Source organism: Schistocerca gregaria, chromosome 11, assembly GCF_023897955.1.
Source record: "Schistocerca gregaria isolate iqSchGreg1 chromosome 11, iqSchGreg1.2, whole genome shotgun sequence".
NCBI classification, from domain to species: Eukaryota; Metazoa; Arthropoda; class Insecta; order Orthoptera; family Acrididae; genus Schistocerca; species Schistocerca gregaria.
The window spans coordinates 6,305,321-6,321,540 of NC_064930.1; the positions used below are offsets into that span (position 1 = coordinate 6,305,321).

The 16,220-nt window shown below is 49.6% G+C and overlaps 8 non-coding genes across 8 annotated transcripts; all 8 read right to left on the bottom strand.

Moving 5' to 3' along the window:
- Positions 1 to 1,072: 1,072 nt before the first annotated feature.
- Trnaa-agc (transfer RNA alanine (anticodon AGC)) lies at positions 1,073 to 1,146 on the bottom strand. Its single transcript has one exon. It is a non-coding gene; the product is annotated as a tRNA-Ala (tRNA).
- A 3,070-nt stretch (positions 1,147 to 4,216) lies between these two features.
- Positions 4,217 to 4,290, bottom strand: Trnaa-agc (transfer RNA alanine (anticodon AGC)). Its single transcript has one exon. It is a non-coding gene; the product is annotated as a tRNA-Ala (tRNA).
- A 1,491-nt stretch (positions 4,291 to 5,781) lies between these two features.
- On the bottom strand, positions 5,782 to 5,855 carry Trnaa-agc (transfer RNA alanine (anticodon AGC)). The gene has a single exon. It is a non-coding gene; the product is annotated as a tRNA-Ala (tRNA).
- Positions 5,856 to 8,913: 3,058 nt separating this feature from the next.
- Positions 8,914 to 8,990, bottom strand: Trnaa-agc (transfer RNA alanine (anticodon AGC)). The gene has a single exon. It is a non-coding gene; the product is annotated as a tRNA-Ala (tRNA).
- A 1,487-nt stretch (positions 8,991 to 10,477) lies between these two features.
- Positions 10,478 to 10,554, bottom strand: Trnaa-agc (transfer RNA alanine (anticodon AGC)). Its single transcript has one exon. It is a non-coding gene; the product is annotated as a tRNA-Ala (tRNA).
- Positions 10,555 to 12,050: 1,496 nt separating this feature from the next.
- Positions 12,051 to 12,124, bottom strand: Trnaa-agc (transfer RNA alanine (anticodon AGC)). Its single transcript has one exon. It is a non-coding gene; the product is annotated as a tRNA-Ala (tRNA).
- A 1,491-nt stretch (positions 12,125 to 13,615) lies between these two features.
- Positions 13,616 to 13,689, bottom strand: Trnaa-agc (transfer RNA alanine (anticodon AGC)). Its single transcript has one exon. It is a non-coding gene; the product is annotated as a tRNA-Ala (tRNA).
- Positions 13,690 to 15,189: 1,500 nt separating this feature from the next.
- On the bottom strand, positions 15,190 to 15,266 carry Trnaa-agc (transfer RNA alanine (anticodon AGC)). The gene has a single exon. It is a non-coding gene; the product is annotated as a tRNA-Ala (tRNA).
- Positions 15,267 to 16,220: the final 954 nt, after the last annotated feature.

Consider the following 16,220-nt stretch of genomic DNA (forward strand, 5'->3'; position numbering starts at 1 on the left):
AAAACATGGAGGAGCCGGGGATTGAACCCGAGACCATACACACGCTAAGCGAACGATCTGCCAACTGAGCTACGGCTACACACACGACCAAGCCTGGCTATTCTCCATTCTTTGCGACTCTGTTGTGCACGGGCACGATGGTTGGTTGGTTTGTAGCGGCGAAGGTAATAGAGTACAAAGGCGCGGACACGTTCATATACACAAGAGTTCCAAGTAGTTCCGATGCTCTGGTATTACGAATGCAAATTCCGTCTGTTTTTAACGTCTTAAATTGAAAGGGCGGTCACAAATTGGTCCATTTCATTCCTTGTCGACAATCACACAGCACCTGAGGTAACAAGCACATCTCGAGCCCCATTGTGCTCTACATTGTTCATGCCAACTCAGTGCCTCGCTCTTTGCTACTGTGTAAAACTCTTGTCGTCCAACTGCGAAACACTGGGACACGTCTTCATTGCACTGATATACTACGAAACGCTGCCCAAACTTGGCAACCACCCCTGCAGCCGACTTTACACGACGCTCAAGCAACGCTCACGCTAGTGACAGCCTTATTTATAGTTCGACCTCGCGCCAAAGCGAATGAGCACATTTCGCCTACGGCTTAGGCCGCTCTCCTAGTGTGGCTGCTCTGTGTCTGCAGGCAACGAGGGGCTGCAAGCTTCCTGTGTTCGCACCTATATCACCTGTGCTTGCTTGTCAGAGACAGACTATCGCAAAACATACAACTCACTCCATGAATTGGTTGCTACGGCATCTGTTATCAGCAGTCACAACCAGCAACACCAGTAGCAGCCGACTGCACGCAAAGAATGGGAACGTGCAGTGGGATTTACGTGAACTCGGCGCAAGGCAGATCTTTCCGACGTAGGCTTGAGAATCTTATGGGAACATTTGTACTGTTTCTAAATTAAGTGTAGGTGTGGGAGGAGGGTGCTTCCTGCGCACGAATAAAAGCACGCTTGACAATTGTGGATGCTAAACGTTCGCTTGTATCTGCCTAGACACCTCTGCTGGTTGGGAATTATTCCACTTGCATGGCAAGGTGCGCTTGTAGGTGTGTTAAAGATTCTGGAGGCGCTGGGTATCGATCCCAGTACCTCTCGCACGCTAAGCGAGCGCTCTACCATCTGAGCTACGCCCACCCCCCCGTTGACTAATAGTGCTACATACAGCCATATCAACGTCACAGACCCTTGCACTCCCATTATTCCGCAGACAAACGACACTTTCTATGTATCAGTGAGGCTGTCTTTCAGGTTTCGTGCATTCTGTATCGAATCGTAGTTGGCCACAATGAAAGTGGCACGCATAACGTCGAAAATAGAGTTCGGACACCGCTCTCAGTAAGACGAACGTGTTGTCCACTCTCTAGACTTCAATGACGTTATGCCGTGATACCTAAGACAGATCTGCACTCGATGACACCTCGATAACAGCCGGTCCCCACACTTACATCTGGCTCTCCTGATGACAGTATACATCATATCAGTCTGTGACGCTGGTTTTGCAACTTCTTGCGTGCCTTTATGTTCGCCGCGACCAACACTTACCTTGCACTGACCACAAAACATGGAGGAGCCGGGGATTGAACCCGAGACCATTCACACGCTAAGCGAACGATCTGCCAACTGAGCTACCGCTACACACACGACCAAGCCTGGCTATTCTCCATTCTTTGCGACTCTGTTGTGCACGGGCACGATGTTTGGTTGGTTTGTAGCGGCGAAGGTACCAGAGTACAAAGGCGCGGACACGTTCATATACACAAGAGTTCCAAGTAGTTCCGATGCTCTGGTATTACGAATGCAAATTCCGTCTGTTTTTAACGTCTTAAATTGAAAGGACGGTCGTAAATTGGTCCATTTCACTCCTTGTCGACAATCACACAGCACCTGAGGTAACAAGCACATCTCGAGCCCCATTGTGCTCTCCATTGCTCATGCCAACTCAGTGCCTCGCTCTTTGCTACTGTGTAAAACTCTTGTCGTCCAACTGCGAAACACTGGGACACGTCTTCATTGCACTGATATACTACGAAACGCTGCCCAAACTTGGCAATCACCCCTGCAGCCGACTTTACACGACGCTCAAGCAACGCTCACGCTAGTGACAGCCTTATTTATAGTTCGACGTCGCGCCAAAGCGAATGAGCACATTTCGCCTACGGCTTAGGCCGCTCTCCTAGTGTGGCTGCTCTGTGTCTGCAGGCAACGAGGGGCTGCAAGCTTCCTGTGTTCGCACCTATATCACCTGTGCTTGCTTGTCAGAGACAGACTATCGCAAAACATACAACTCACTCCATGAATTGGTTGCTACGGCATCTGTTATCAGCAGTCACAACCAGCAACACCAGTAGCAGCCGACTGCACGCAAAGAATGGGAACGTGCAGTGGGATTTACGTGAACTCGGCGCAAGGCAGATCTTTCCGACGTAGGCTTGAGAATCTTATGGGAACAATTGTACTGTTTCTAAATTAAGTGTAGGTGTGGGAGGAGGGTGCTTCCTGCGCACGAATAAAAGCACGCTTGACATTTGTGGATGCTAATCGTTCGCTTGTATCTGCCTAGACACCTCTGCTGGTTGGGAATTATTCCACTTGCATGGCAAGGTGCGCTTGTAGGTGTGTTAAAAATTCTGGAGGCGCTGGGTATCGATCCCAGTACCTCTCGCACGCTAAGCGAGCGCTATACCATCTGAGCTACGACCACCACCCCCCCCCCCCCCGTTGATTAATAGTGCTACATACAGCCATATCAACGTCACAGACCCTTGCACTCCCATTATTCCGCAGACAAACGACACTTTCTATGTATCAGTGAGGGTGTCTTTCATTTTTAGTGCATTCTGTGTCGAATCGTAGTTGGCCACAATGAAAGTGGCACGCATAACGTCGAAAATAGAGTTCGGACACCGCTCTGAGTAAGACGAACGTGTTGTCCACTCTCTACACTTCAATGTCGTTATGCCGTGATACCTAAGACAGGTCTGCACTCGATGACACCTCGATAACAGCCGGTCCCCACACTTACATCTGGCTCTCCTGATGACAGTATACATCATATCAGTCTGTGACGGTGGTTTTGCAACTTCTTGCGTGCCTTTATGTTCGCCGCGACCAACACTTAAGATGCACTGACCACAAAACATGGAGGAGCCGGGGATTGAACCCGAGACCTTTCACACGCTAAGCGATCGATATGCCAACTGAGCTACGGCTGCACACAAGACCAAGCCTGGCTATTCTCCATTCTTTGTGACTCTGATGTGCACGGGCACGATGGTTGGTTGGTTTGTAGCGGCGAAGGTACCAGAGTACAAAGGCGCGGACACGTTCATATACACAAGAGTTCCAAGTAGTTCCGATGCTCTGGTATTACGAATGCAAATTCCGTCTGTTTTTAACGTCTTAAATTGAAAGGGCGGTCACAAATTGGTCCATTTCACTCCTTGTCGACAATCACACAGCACCTGAGGTAGCAAGCACATCTCGAGCCCCATTGTGCTCTCCATAGTTCATGCCAACTCAGTGCCTCGCTCTTTGCTACTGTGTAAAACTCTTGTCGTCCAACTGCGAAACACTGGGACACGTCTTCATTGCACTGATATACTACGAAACGCTGCCCAAACTTGGCAATCACCCCTGCAGCCGACTTTACACGACGCTCAAGCAACGCTCACGCTAGTGACAGCCTTATTTATAGTTCGACGTCGCGCCAAAGCGAATGAGCACATTTCGCCTACGGCTTAGGCCGCTCTCCTAGTGTGGCTGCTCTGTGTCTGCAGGCAACGAGGGGCTGCAAGCTTCCTGTGTTCGCACCTATATCACCTGTGCTTGCTTGTCAGAGACAGACTATCGCAAAACATACAACTCACTCCATGAATTGGTTGCTACGGCATCTGTTATCAGCAGTCACAACCAGCAACACCAGTAGCAGCCGACTGCACGCAAAGAATGGGAACGTGCAGTGGGATTTACGTGAACTCGGCGCAAGGCAGATCTTTCCGACGTAGGCTTGAGAATCTTATGGGAACATTTGTACTGTTTCTAAATTAAGTGTAGGTGTGGGAGGAGGGTGCTTCCTGCGCACGAATAAAAGCACGCTTGACAATTGTGGATGCTAATCGTTCGCTTGTATCTGCCTAGACACCTCTGCTGGTTGGGAATTATTCCCCTTGCATGGCAAGGTGCGCTTGTAGGTGTGTTAAAGATTCTGGAGGCGCTGGGTATCGATCCCAGTACCTCTCGCACGCTAAGCGAGCGCTCTACCATCTGAGCTACGCCCACCCCCCCGTTGACTAATAGTGCTACATACAGCCATATCAACGTCACAGACCCTTGCACTCCCATTATTCCGCAGACAAACGACACTCTCTATGTATCAGTGAGGGTGTCTTTCAGGTTTCGTGCATTCTGTATCGAATCTTAGTTGGTTACAATGAAAGTGGCACGCATAACGTCGAAAATAGAGTTCGGACACCGCTCTGAGTAAGACGAACGTGTTGTCCACTCTCTAGACTTCAATGACGTTATGCCGTGATACCTAAGACAGGTCTGCACTCGATGACCCCTTGATAACAGCCGGTCCCCACACTTACATCTGGCTTTCCTGATGACAGTATACATCATATCAGTCTGTGACGGTGGTTTTGCAACTTCTTGCGTGCCTTTATGTTCGCCGCGACCAACACTTACCATGCACTGACCACAAAACATGGAGGAGCCGGGGATTGAACCCAAGACCTTTCACACGCTAAGCGAACGATCTGCCAACTGAGCTACGGCTGCACACACGACCAAGCCTGGCTATTCTCCATTCTTTGCGACTCTGATGTGCACGGGCACGATGGTTGGTTGGTTTGTAGCGGCGAAGGTACCAGAGTACAAAGGCGCGGACACGTTCATATACACAAGAGTTCCAAGTAGTTCCGATGCTCTGGTATTACGAATGCAAATTCCGTCTGTTTTTAACGTCTTAAATTGAAAGGGCGGTCACAAATTGGTCCATTTCACTCCTTGTCGACAATCACACAGCACCTGAGGTAACAAGCACATCTCGAGCCCCATTGTGCTCTCCATTGTTCATGCCAACTCAGTGCCTCGCTCTTTGCTACTGTGTAAAACTCTTGTCGTCCAACTGCGAAACACTGGGACACGTCTTCATTGCACTGATATACTACGAAACGCTGCCCAAACTTGGCAATCACCCCTGCAGCCGACTTTTCCGACTTTACACGACGCTCACGCTAGTGACAGCCTTATTTATAGTTCGACGTCGCGCCAAAGCGAATGAGCACATTTCGCCTACGGCTTAGGCCGCTCTCCTAGTGTGGCTGCTCTGTGTCTGCAGGCAACGAGGGGCTGCAAGCTTCCTGTGTTCGCACCTATATCACCTGTGCTTGCTTGTCAGAGACAGACTATCGCAAAACATACAACTCACTCCATGAATTGGTTGCTACGGCATCTGTTATCAGCAGTCACAACCAGCAACACCAGTAGCAGCCGACTGCACGCAAAGAATGGGAACGTGCAGTGGGATTTACGTGAACTCGGCGCAAGGCAGATCTTTCCGACGTAGGCTTGAGAAACTTATGGGAACATTTGTACTGTTTCTAAATTAAGTGTAGGTGTGGGAGGAGGGCGCTTCCTGCGCACGAATAAAAGCACGCTTGACAATTGTGGATGCTAATCGTTCGCTTGTATCTGCCTAGACACCTCTGCTAGTTGGGAATTATTCCACTTGCATGGCAAGGTGCGCTTGTAGGTGTGTTAAAGATTCTGGAGGCGCTGGGTATCGATCCCAGTACCTCTCGCACGCTAAGCGAGCGCTCTACCATCTGAGCTACGCCCACCCCCCCGTTGACTAATAGTGCTACATACAGCCATATCAACGTCACAGACCCTTGCACTCCCATTATTCCGCAGACAAACGACACTTTCTATGTATCAGTGAGGGTGTCTTTCAGGTTTCGTGCATTCTGTATCGAATCGTAGTTGGCCACAATGAAAGTGGTACGCATAACGACGAAAATAGAGTTCGGACACCGCTCTGAGTAAGACGAACGTGTAGTCCACTCTATAGACTTCAATGACGTTATGCCGTGATACCTAAGACAGATCTGCACTCGATGACACCTGGATAACAGCTGGTCCCCACACTTACATCTGGCTCTCCTGATGACAGTATACATCATATCAGTCTGTGACGGTGGTTTTGCAACTTCTTGCGTGCCTTTATGTTCGCCGCGACCAACACTAACCATGCACTGACCACAAAACATGGAGGAGCCGGGGATTGAACCCGAGACCTTTTACACGCTAAGCGAACGATCTGCCAACTGAGCTACGGCTGCACACACGACCAAGCCTGGCTATTCTCCATTCTTTGCGACTCTGACGTGCACGGGCACGATGGTTGGTTGGTTTGTAGCGGCGAAGGTACCATAGTACAAAGGCGCGGACACGTTCATATACACAAGAGTTCCAAGTAGTTCCGATGCTCTGGTATTACGAATGCAAATTCCGTCTGTTTTTAACGTCTTAAATTGAAAGGGCGGTCACAAATTGGTCCATTTCACTCCTTGTCGATTATCACACAGCACCTGAGGTAACAAGCACATCTCGAGCCCCATTGTGCTCTCCATTGTTCATGCCAACTCAGTGTCTCGCTCTTTGCTACTGTGTAAAACTCTTGTCGTCCAACTGCGAAACACTGGGACACGTCTTCATTGCACTGATATACTACGAAACGCTGCCCAAACTTGGCAATCACCCCTGCAGCCGACTTTACACGACGCTCACGCAACGCTCACGCTAGTGACAGCCTTATTTATAGTTCGACGTCGCGCCAAAGCGAATGAGCACATTTCGCCTACGGCTTACGCCGCTCTCCTAGTGTGGCTGCTCTGTGTCTGCAGGCAACGAGGGGCTGCAAGCTTCCTGTGTTCGCACCTATATCACCTGTGCTTGCTTGTCAGAGACAGACTATCGCAAAACATACAACTCACTCCATGAATTGATTGCTACGGCATCTGTTATCAGCAGTCACAACCAGCAACACCAGTAGCAGCCGACTGCACGCAAAGAATGGGAACGTGCAGTGGGATTTACGTGAACTCGGCGCAAGGCAGATCTTTCCGACGTAGGCTTGAGAATCTTATGGGAACATTTGTACTGTTTCTAAATTTAGTGTAGGTGTGGGAGGAGGGTGCTTCCTGCGCATGAATAAAAGCACGCTTGACAATTGTGGATGCTAATCGTTCGCTTGTATCTGCCTAGACACCTCTGCTGGTTGGGAATTATTCCACTTGCAAGGCAAGGTGCGCTTGTAGGTGTGTTAAAAATTCTGGAGGCGCTGGGTATCGATCCCAGTACCTCTCGCACGATAAGCGAGCGCTGTACCATCTGAGCTACGCCCACCCCCCCGTTGACTAATAGTGCTACATACAGCCATATCAACGTCACAGACCCTTGCACTCCCATTATTCCGCCGACAAACGACACTTTCTATGTATCAGTGAGGGTGTCTTTCAGGTTTCGTGCATTCTGTATCGAATCGTAGTTGGCCACAATGAAAGTGGCACGCATTACGTCGAAAATAGAGTTCGGACACCGCTCTGAGTAAGACGAACGTGTTGTCCACTCTCTAGACTTCAATGACGTTATGCCGTGATACCTAAGACAGATCTGCACTCGATGACACCTCGATAACAGCTGGTCCCCACACTTACATCTGGCTCTCCTGATGACAGTATACATCATATCAGTCTGTGACGCTGGTTTTGCAACTTCTTGCGTGCCTTTATGTTCGCCGCGACCAACACTTACCATGCACTGACCACAAAACATGGAGGAGCCGGGGATTGAACCCGAGACCTTTCACACGCTAAGCGAACGATCTGCCAACTGAGCTACGACTGCACACACGACCAAGCCTGGCTATTCTCCATTCTGTGCGACTCTGATGTGCACCGACACGATGGTTGGTTGGTTTGTAGCGGCGAAGGTACCAGAGTACAAAGGCGCGGACACGTTCATATACACAAGAGTTCCAAGTAGTTCCGATGCTCTGGTATGACGAACGCAAATTCCGTCTGTTTTTAACGTCTTAAATTGAAAGGGCGGTCACAAATTGGTCCATTTCACTCCTTGTCGACAATCACACAGCACCTGAGGTAACAAGCACATCTCGAGCCCCATTGTGCTCTCCATTGTTCATGCCAACTCAGTGCCTCGCTCTTTGCTACTGTGTAAAACTCTTGTCGTCCAACTGCGAAACACTGGGACACGTCTTCATTGCACTGATATACTACGAAACGCTGCCCAAACTTGGCAATCACCCCTGCAGCCGACTTTTCCGACTTTACACGACGCTCACGCTAGTGACAGCCTTATTTATAGTTCGACGTCGCGCCAAAGCGAATGAGCACATTTCGCCTACGGCTTAGGCTGCTCTCCTAGTGTGGCTGCTCTGTGTCTGCAGGCAACGAGGGGCTGCAAGCTTCCTGTGTTCGCACCTATATCACCTGTGCTTGCTTGTCAGAATCAGACTATCGCAAAACATACAACTCACTCCATGAATTGATAGCTACGGCATCTGTTATCAGCAATCACAACCAGCAACACCAGTAGCAGCCGACTGCACGCAAAGAATGGGAACGTGCAGTGGGATTTACGTGAACTCGGCGCAAGGCAGATCTTTCCGACGTAGGCTTGAGAATCTTATGGGAACATTTGTACTGTTTCTAAATTAAGTGTAGGTGTGGGAGGAGGGTGCTTCCTGCGCACGAATAAAAGCACGCTTGACAATTGTGGTTGCTAATCGTTCGCTTGTATCTGCCTAGACACCTCTGCTGGTTGGGAATTATTCCACTTGCATGGCAAGGTGCGCTTGTAGGTGTGTTAAAAATTCTGGAGGTGCTGGGTATCGATCCCAGTACCTCTCGCACGCTAAGCGAGCGCTCTACCATCTGAGCTACGCCCACCCCCCCGTTGACTAATAGTGCTACATACAGCCATATCAACGTCACAGACCCTTGCACTCCCATTATTCCGCAGACAAACGACACTTTCTATGTATCAGTGAGGGTGTCTTTCAGGTTTCGTGCATTCTGTATCGAATCGTAGTTGGCCACAATGAAAGTGGCACGCATAACGTCGAAAATAGAGTTCGGACACCGCTCTGAGTAAGACGAACGTGTTGTCCACTCTCTAGACTTCAATGACGTTATGCCGTGATACCTAAGACAGATCTGCACTCGATGACACCTCGATAACAGCCGGTCCCCACACTTACATCTGGCTCTCCTGATGACAGTATACATCATATCAGTCTGTGACGCTGGTTTTGCAACTTCTTGCGTGCCTTTATGTTCGCCGCGACCAACACTTACCATGCACTGACCACAAAACATGGAGGAGCCGGGGATTGAACCCGAGGGTTTCACACGCTAAGCGAACGATCTGCCAACTGAGCTACGGCAGCACACACGACCGAGCTTGGCTATTCTCCATTGTTTGCGACTCTGATGTGCACGGGCACGATGGTTGGTTGGTTTGTAGCGGCGAAGGTACCAGAGTACAAAGGCGCGGACACGTTCATATACACAAGAGTTCCATGTAGTTCCGATGCTCTGGTATTACGAATGCAAGTTCTGTCTGTTTTGAACGTCTTAAATTGAAAGGGCGGTCACAAATTGGTCCATTTCACTCCTTGTCGACAATCACACAGCACCTGAGGTAACAAGCACATCTCGAGCCCCATTGTGCTCTCCATTGTTCATGCCAACTCAGTGCCTCGCTCTTTGCTACTGTGTAAAACTCTTGTCGTCCAACTGCGAAACACTGGGACACGTCTTCATTGCACTGATATACTACGAAACGCTGCCCAAACTTGGCAATCACCCCTGCAGCCGACTTTTCCGACTTTACACGACGCTCACGCTAGTGACAGCCTTATTTATAGTTCGACGTCGCGCCAAAGCGAATGAGCACATTTCGCCTACGGCTTAGGCTGCTCTCCTAGTGTGGCTGCTCTGTGTCTGCAGGCAACGAGGGGCTGCAAGCTTCCTGTGTTCGCACCTATATCACCTGTGCTTGCTTGTCAGAATCAGACTATCGCAAAACATACAACTCACTCCATGAATTGATAGCTACGGCATCTGTTATCAGCAATCACAACCAGCAACACCAGTAGCAGCCGACTGCACGCAAAGAATGGGAACGTGCAGTGGGATTTACGTGAACTCGGCGCAAGGCAGATCTTTCCGACGTAGGCTTGAGAATCTTATGGGAACATTTGTACTGTTTCTAAATTAAGTGTAGGTGTGGGAGGAGGGTGCTTCCTGCGCACGAATAAAAGCACGCTTGACAATTGTGGTTGCTAATCGTTCGCTTGTATCTGCCTAGACACCTCTGCTGGTTGGGAATTATTCCACTTGCATGGCAAGGTGCGCTTGTAGGTGTGTTAAAAATTCTGGAGGTGCTGGGTATCGATCCCAGTACCTCTCGCACGCTAAGCGAGCGCTCTACCATCTGAGCTACGCCCACCCCCCCGTTGACTAATAGTGCTACATACAGCCATATCAACGTCACAGACCCTTGCACTCCCATTATTCCGCAGACAAACGACACTTTCTATGTATCAGTGAGGGTGTCTTTCAGGTTTCGTGCATTCTGTATCGAATCGTAGTTGGCCACAATGAAAGTGGCACGCATAACGTCGAAAATAGAGTTCGGACACCGCTCTGAGTAAGACGAACGTGTTGTCCACTCTCTAGACTTCAATGACGTTATGCCGTGATACCTAAGACAGATCTGCACTCGATGACACCTCGATAACAGCCGGTCCCCACACTTACATCTGGCTCTCCTGATGACAGTATACATCATATCAGTCTGTGACGCTGGTTTTGCAACTTCTTGCGTGCCTTTATGTTCGCCGCGACCAACACTTACCATGCACTGACCACAAAACATGGAGGAGCCGGGGATTGAACCCGAGGGTTTCACACGCTAAGCGAACGATCTGCCAACTGAGCTACGGCAGCACACACGACCGAGCTTGGCTATTCTCCATTGTTTGCGACTCTGATGTGCACGGGCACGATGGTTGGTTGGTTTGTAGCGGCGAAGGTACCAGAGTACAAAGGCGCGGACACGTTCATATACACAAGAGTTCCATGTAGTTCCGATGCTCTGGTATTACGAATGCAAGTTCTGTCTGTTTTGAACGTCTTAAATTGAAAGGGCGGTCACAAATTGGTCCATTTCACTCCTTGTCGACAATCACACAGCACCTGAGGTAACAAGCACATCTCGAGCCCCATTGTGCTCTCCATTGTTCATGCCAACTCAGTGCCTCGCTCTTTGCTACTGTGTAAAACTCTTGTCGTCCAACTGCGAAACACTGGGACACGTCTTCATTGCACTGATATACTACGAAACGATGCCCAAACTTGGCAATCACCCATGCAGCCGACTTTTCCGACTTTACACGACGCTCACGCAACGCTCACGCTAGTGACAGCCATTTATAGTTCGACGTCGCGCCAAAGCGAATGAGCACATTTCGCCTACGGCTTAGGCCGCTCTCCTAGTGTGGCTGCTCTGTGTCTGCAGGCAACGAGGGGCTGCAAGCTTCCTGTGTTCGCACCTATATCACCTGTGCTTGCTTGTCAGAGGCAGACTATCGCAAAACATACAACTCACTCCATGAATTGATTGCTACGGCATCTGTTATCAGCAGTCACAACCAGCAACACCAGTAGCAGCCGACTGCACGCAAAGAATGGGAACGTGCAGTGGGATTTACGTGAACTCGGAGCAAAGCAGATCTTTCCGACGTAGGCTTGAGAATCTTATGGGAACATTTGTACTGTTTCTAAATTAAGTGTAGGTGTGGGAGGAGGGTGCTTCCTGCGCACGAATAAAAGCACGCTTGACAATTGTGGATGCTAATCGTTCGCTTGTATCTGCCTAGACACCTCTGCTGGTTGGGAATTATTCCACTTGCATGGCAAGGTGCGCTTGTAGGTGTGTTAAAAATTCTGGAGGCGCTGGGTATCGATCCCAGTACCTCTCGCACGCTAAGCGAGCGCTCTACCATCTGAGCTACGCCCACCTCCCCGTTGACTAATAGTGCTACATACAGCCATATCAACCTCACAGACCCTTGCACTCCCATTATTCCGCAGACAAACGACACTTTCTATGTATCAGTGAGGGTGTCTTTCAGGTTTCGTGCATTCTGTATCGAATCGTAGTTGGCCACAATGAAAGTGGCACGAATAACGTCGAAAATAGAGTTCGGACACCGCTCTGAATAAGACGAACGTGTTGTCCACTCTCTAGAATTCAATGACGTTATGCCGTGATACCTAAGACAGATCTGCACTCGATGACACCTCGATAACAGCCGGTCCCCACACTTACATCTGGCTCTCCTGATGACAGTATACATCATATCAGTCTGTGACGCTGGTTTTGCAACTTCTAGCGTGCCTTTATGTTCGCCGCGACCAACACTTACCATGCACTGACCACAAAATATGGAGGAGCCGGAGATTGAACCCGAGACCTTTCACACGCTAAGCGAACGATCTGCCAACTGACCTACGGCTGCACACACGACCAAGCCCGGCTATTCTCCATTCTTTGCGACTCTGATGTGCACGGGCACGATGGTTGGTTGGTTTGTAGCGGCGAAGGTACCAGAGTACAAAGGCGCGGACACGTTCATATACACAAGAGTTCCAAGTAGTTCCGATGCTCTGGTATTACGAATGCAAATTCCGTCTGTTTTTAACGTCTTAAATTGAAAGGGCGGTCACAAATTGGTCCATTTCACTCCTTGTCGACAATCACACAGCACCTGAGGTAACAAGCACATCTCGAGCCCCATTGTGCTCTCCAAGGTTCATGCCAACTCAGTGCCTCGCTCTTTGCTACTGTGTAAAACTCTTGTCGTCCAACTGCAAAACACTGGGAAACGTCTTCATTGCACTGATATACTACGAAACGCTGCCCAAACTTGGCAATCACCCATGCAGCCGACTTTTCCGACTTTACACGACGCTCACGCTAGTGACAGCCTTATTTATAGTTCGACGTCACGCCAAAGCGAATGAGCACATTTCGCCTACGGCTTAGGCCGCTCTCCTAGTGTGGCTGCTCTGTGTCTGCAGGCAACGAGGGGCTGCAAGCTTCCTGTGTTCGCACCTATATCACCTGTGCTTGCTTGTCAGAGGCAGACTATCGCAAAACATACAACTCACTCCATGAATTGATTGCTACGGCATCTGTTATCAGCAGTCACAACCAGCAACACCAGTAGCAGCCGACTGCACGCAAAGAATGGGAACGTGCAGTGGGATTTACGTGAACTCGGCGCAAGGCAGATCTTTCCGACGTAGGCTTGAGAATCTTATGGGAACATTTGTACTGTTTCTAAATTAAGTGTAGGTGTGGGAGGAGGGTGCTTCCTGCGCACGAATAAAAGCACGCTTGACAATTGTGGATGCTAATCGTTCGCTTGTATCTGCCTAGACACCTCTGCTGGTTGGGAATTATTCCACTTGCATGGCAAGGTGCGCTTGTAGGTGTGTTAAAAATTCTGGAGGCGCTGGGTATCGATCCCAGTACCTCTCGCACGCTAAGCGAGCGCTCTACCATCTGAGCTACGCCCACCTCCCCGTTGACTAATCGTGCTACATACAGCCATATCAACCTCACAGACCCTTGCACTCCCATTATTCCGCAGACAAACGACACTTTCTATGTATCAGTGAGGGTGTCTTTCAGGTTTCGTGCATTCTGTATCGAATCGTAGTTGGCCACAATGAAAGTGGCACGCATAACGTCGAAAATAGAGTTCGGACACCGCTCTGAGTAAGACGAACGTGTTGTCCACTCTCTAGACTTCAATGACGTTATGCCGTGATACCTAAGACAGATCTGCACTCGATGACACCTCGATAACAGCCGGTCCCCACACTTACATCTGGCTCTCCTGATGACAGTATACATCATATCAGTCTGTGACGCTGGTTTTGCAACTTCTTGCGTGCCTTTATGTTCGCCGCGACCAACACTTACCATGCACTGACCACAAAACATGGAGGAGCCGGGGATTGAACCCGAGACCTTTCACACGCTAAACGAACGATCTGCCAACTGAGCTACGGCAGCACACACGACCGAGCTTGGCTATTCTCCATTGTTTGCGACTCTGATGTGCACGGGCACGATGGTTGGTTGGTTTGTAGCGGCGAAGGTACCAGAGTACAAAGGCGCGGACACGTTCATATACACAAGAGTTCCAAGTAGTTCCGATGCTCTGGTATTACGAATGCAAGTTCCGTCTGTTTTTAACGTCTTAAATTGAAAGGGCGGTCACAAATTGGTCCATTTCACTCCTTGTCGACAATCACACAGCACCTGAGGTAACAAGCAAATCTCGAGCCCCATTGTGCTCTCCATTGTTCATGCCAACTCAGTGCCTCGCTCTTTGCTACTGTGTAAAACTCTTGTCGTCCAACTGCGAAACACTGGGACACGTCTTCATTGCACTGATATACTACGAAACGCTGCCCAAACTTGGCAATCACCCATGCAGCCGACTTTTCCGACTTTACACGACGCTCACGCAACGCTCACGCTAGTGACAGCCATTTATAGTTCGACGTCGCGCCAAAGCGAATGAGCACATTTCGCCTACGGCTTAGGCCGCTCTCCTAGTGTGGCTGCTCTGTGTCTGCAGGCAACGAGGGGCTGCAAGCTTCCTGTGTTCGCACCTATATCACCTGTGCTTGCTTGTCAGAGGCAGACTATCGCAAAACATACAACTCACTCCATGAATTGATTGCTACGGCATCTGTTATCAGCAGTCACAACCAGCAACACCAGTAGCAGCCGACTGCACGCAAAGAATGGGAACGTGCAGTGGGATTTACGTGAACTCGGCGCAAGGCAGATCTTTCCGACGTAGGCTTGAGAATCTTATGGGAACATTTGTACTGTTTCTAAATTAAGTGTAGGTGTGGGAGGAGGGTGCTTCCTGCGCACGAATAAAAGCACGCTTGACAATTGTGGATGCTAATCGTTCGCTTGTATCTGCCTAGACACCTCTGCTGGTTGGGAATTATTCCACTTGCATGGCAAGGTGCGCTTGTAGGTGTGTTAATAATTCTGGAGGCGCTGGGTATCGATCCCAGTACCTCTCGCACGCTAAGCGAGCGCTCTACCATCTGAGCTACGCCAACCTCCCCGTTGACTAATAGTGCTACATACAGCCATATCAACCTCACAGACCCTTGCACTCCCATTATTCCGCAGACAAACGACACTTTCTATGTATCAGTGAGGGTGTCTTTCAGGTTTCATGCATTCTGTATCGAATCGTAGTTGGCCACAATGAAAGTGGCACGCATAACGTCGAAAATAGAGCTCGGACACCGCTCTGAGTAAGACGAACGTGTTGTCCACTCTCTAGAATTCAATGACGTTATGCCGTGATACCTAAGACAGATCTGCACTCGATGACACCTCGATAACAGCCGGTCCCCACACTTACATCTGGCTCTCCTGATGACAGTATACATCATATCAGTCTGTGACGCTGGTTTTGCAACTTCTTGCGTGCCTTTATGTTCGCCGCGACCAACACTTACCATGCACTGACCACAAAACATGGAGGAGCCGGGGATTGAACCCGAGACCTTTCACACGCTAAACGAACGATCTGCCAACTGAGCTACGGCAGCACACACGACCGAGCTTGGCTATTCTCCATTGTTTGCGACTCTGATGTGCACGGGCACGATGGTTGGTTGGTTTGTAGCGGCGAAGGTACCAGAGTACAAAGGCGCGGACACGTTCATATACACAAGAGTTCCAAGTAGTTCCGATGCTCTGGTATTACGAATGCAAGTTCCGTCTGTTTTTAACGTCTTAAATTGAAAGGGCGGTCACAAATTGGTCCATTTCACTCCTTGTCGACAATCACACAGCACCTGAGGTAACAAGCAAATCTCGAGCCCCATTGTGCTCTCCATTGTTCATGCCAACTCAGTGCCTCGCTCTTTGCTACTGTGTAAAACTCTTGTCGTCCAACTGCGAAACACTGGGACACGTCTTCATTGCACTGATATACTACGAAACGCTGCCCAAACTTGGCAATCACCCATGCAGCCGACTTTTCCGACTTTACACGACGCTCAC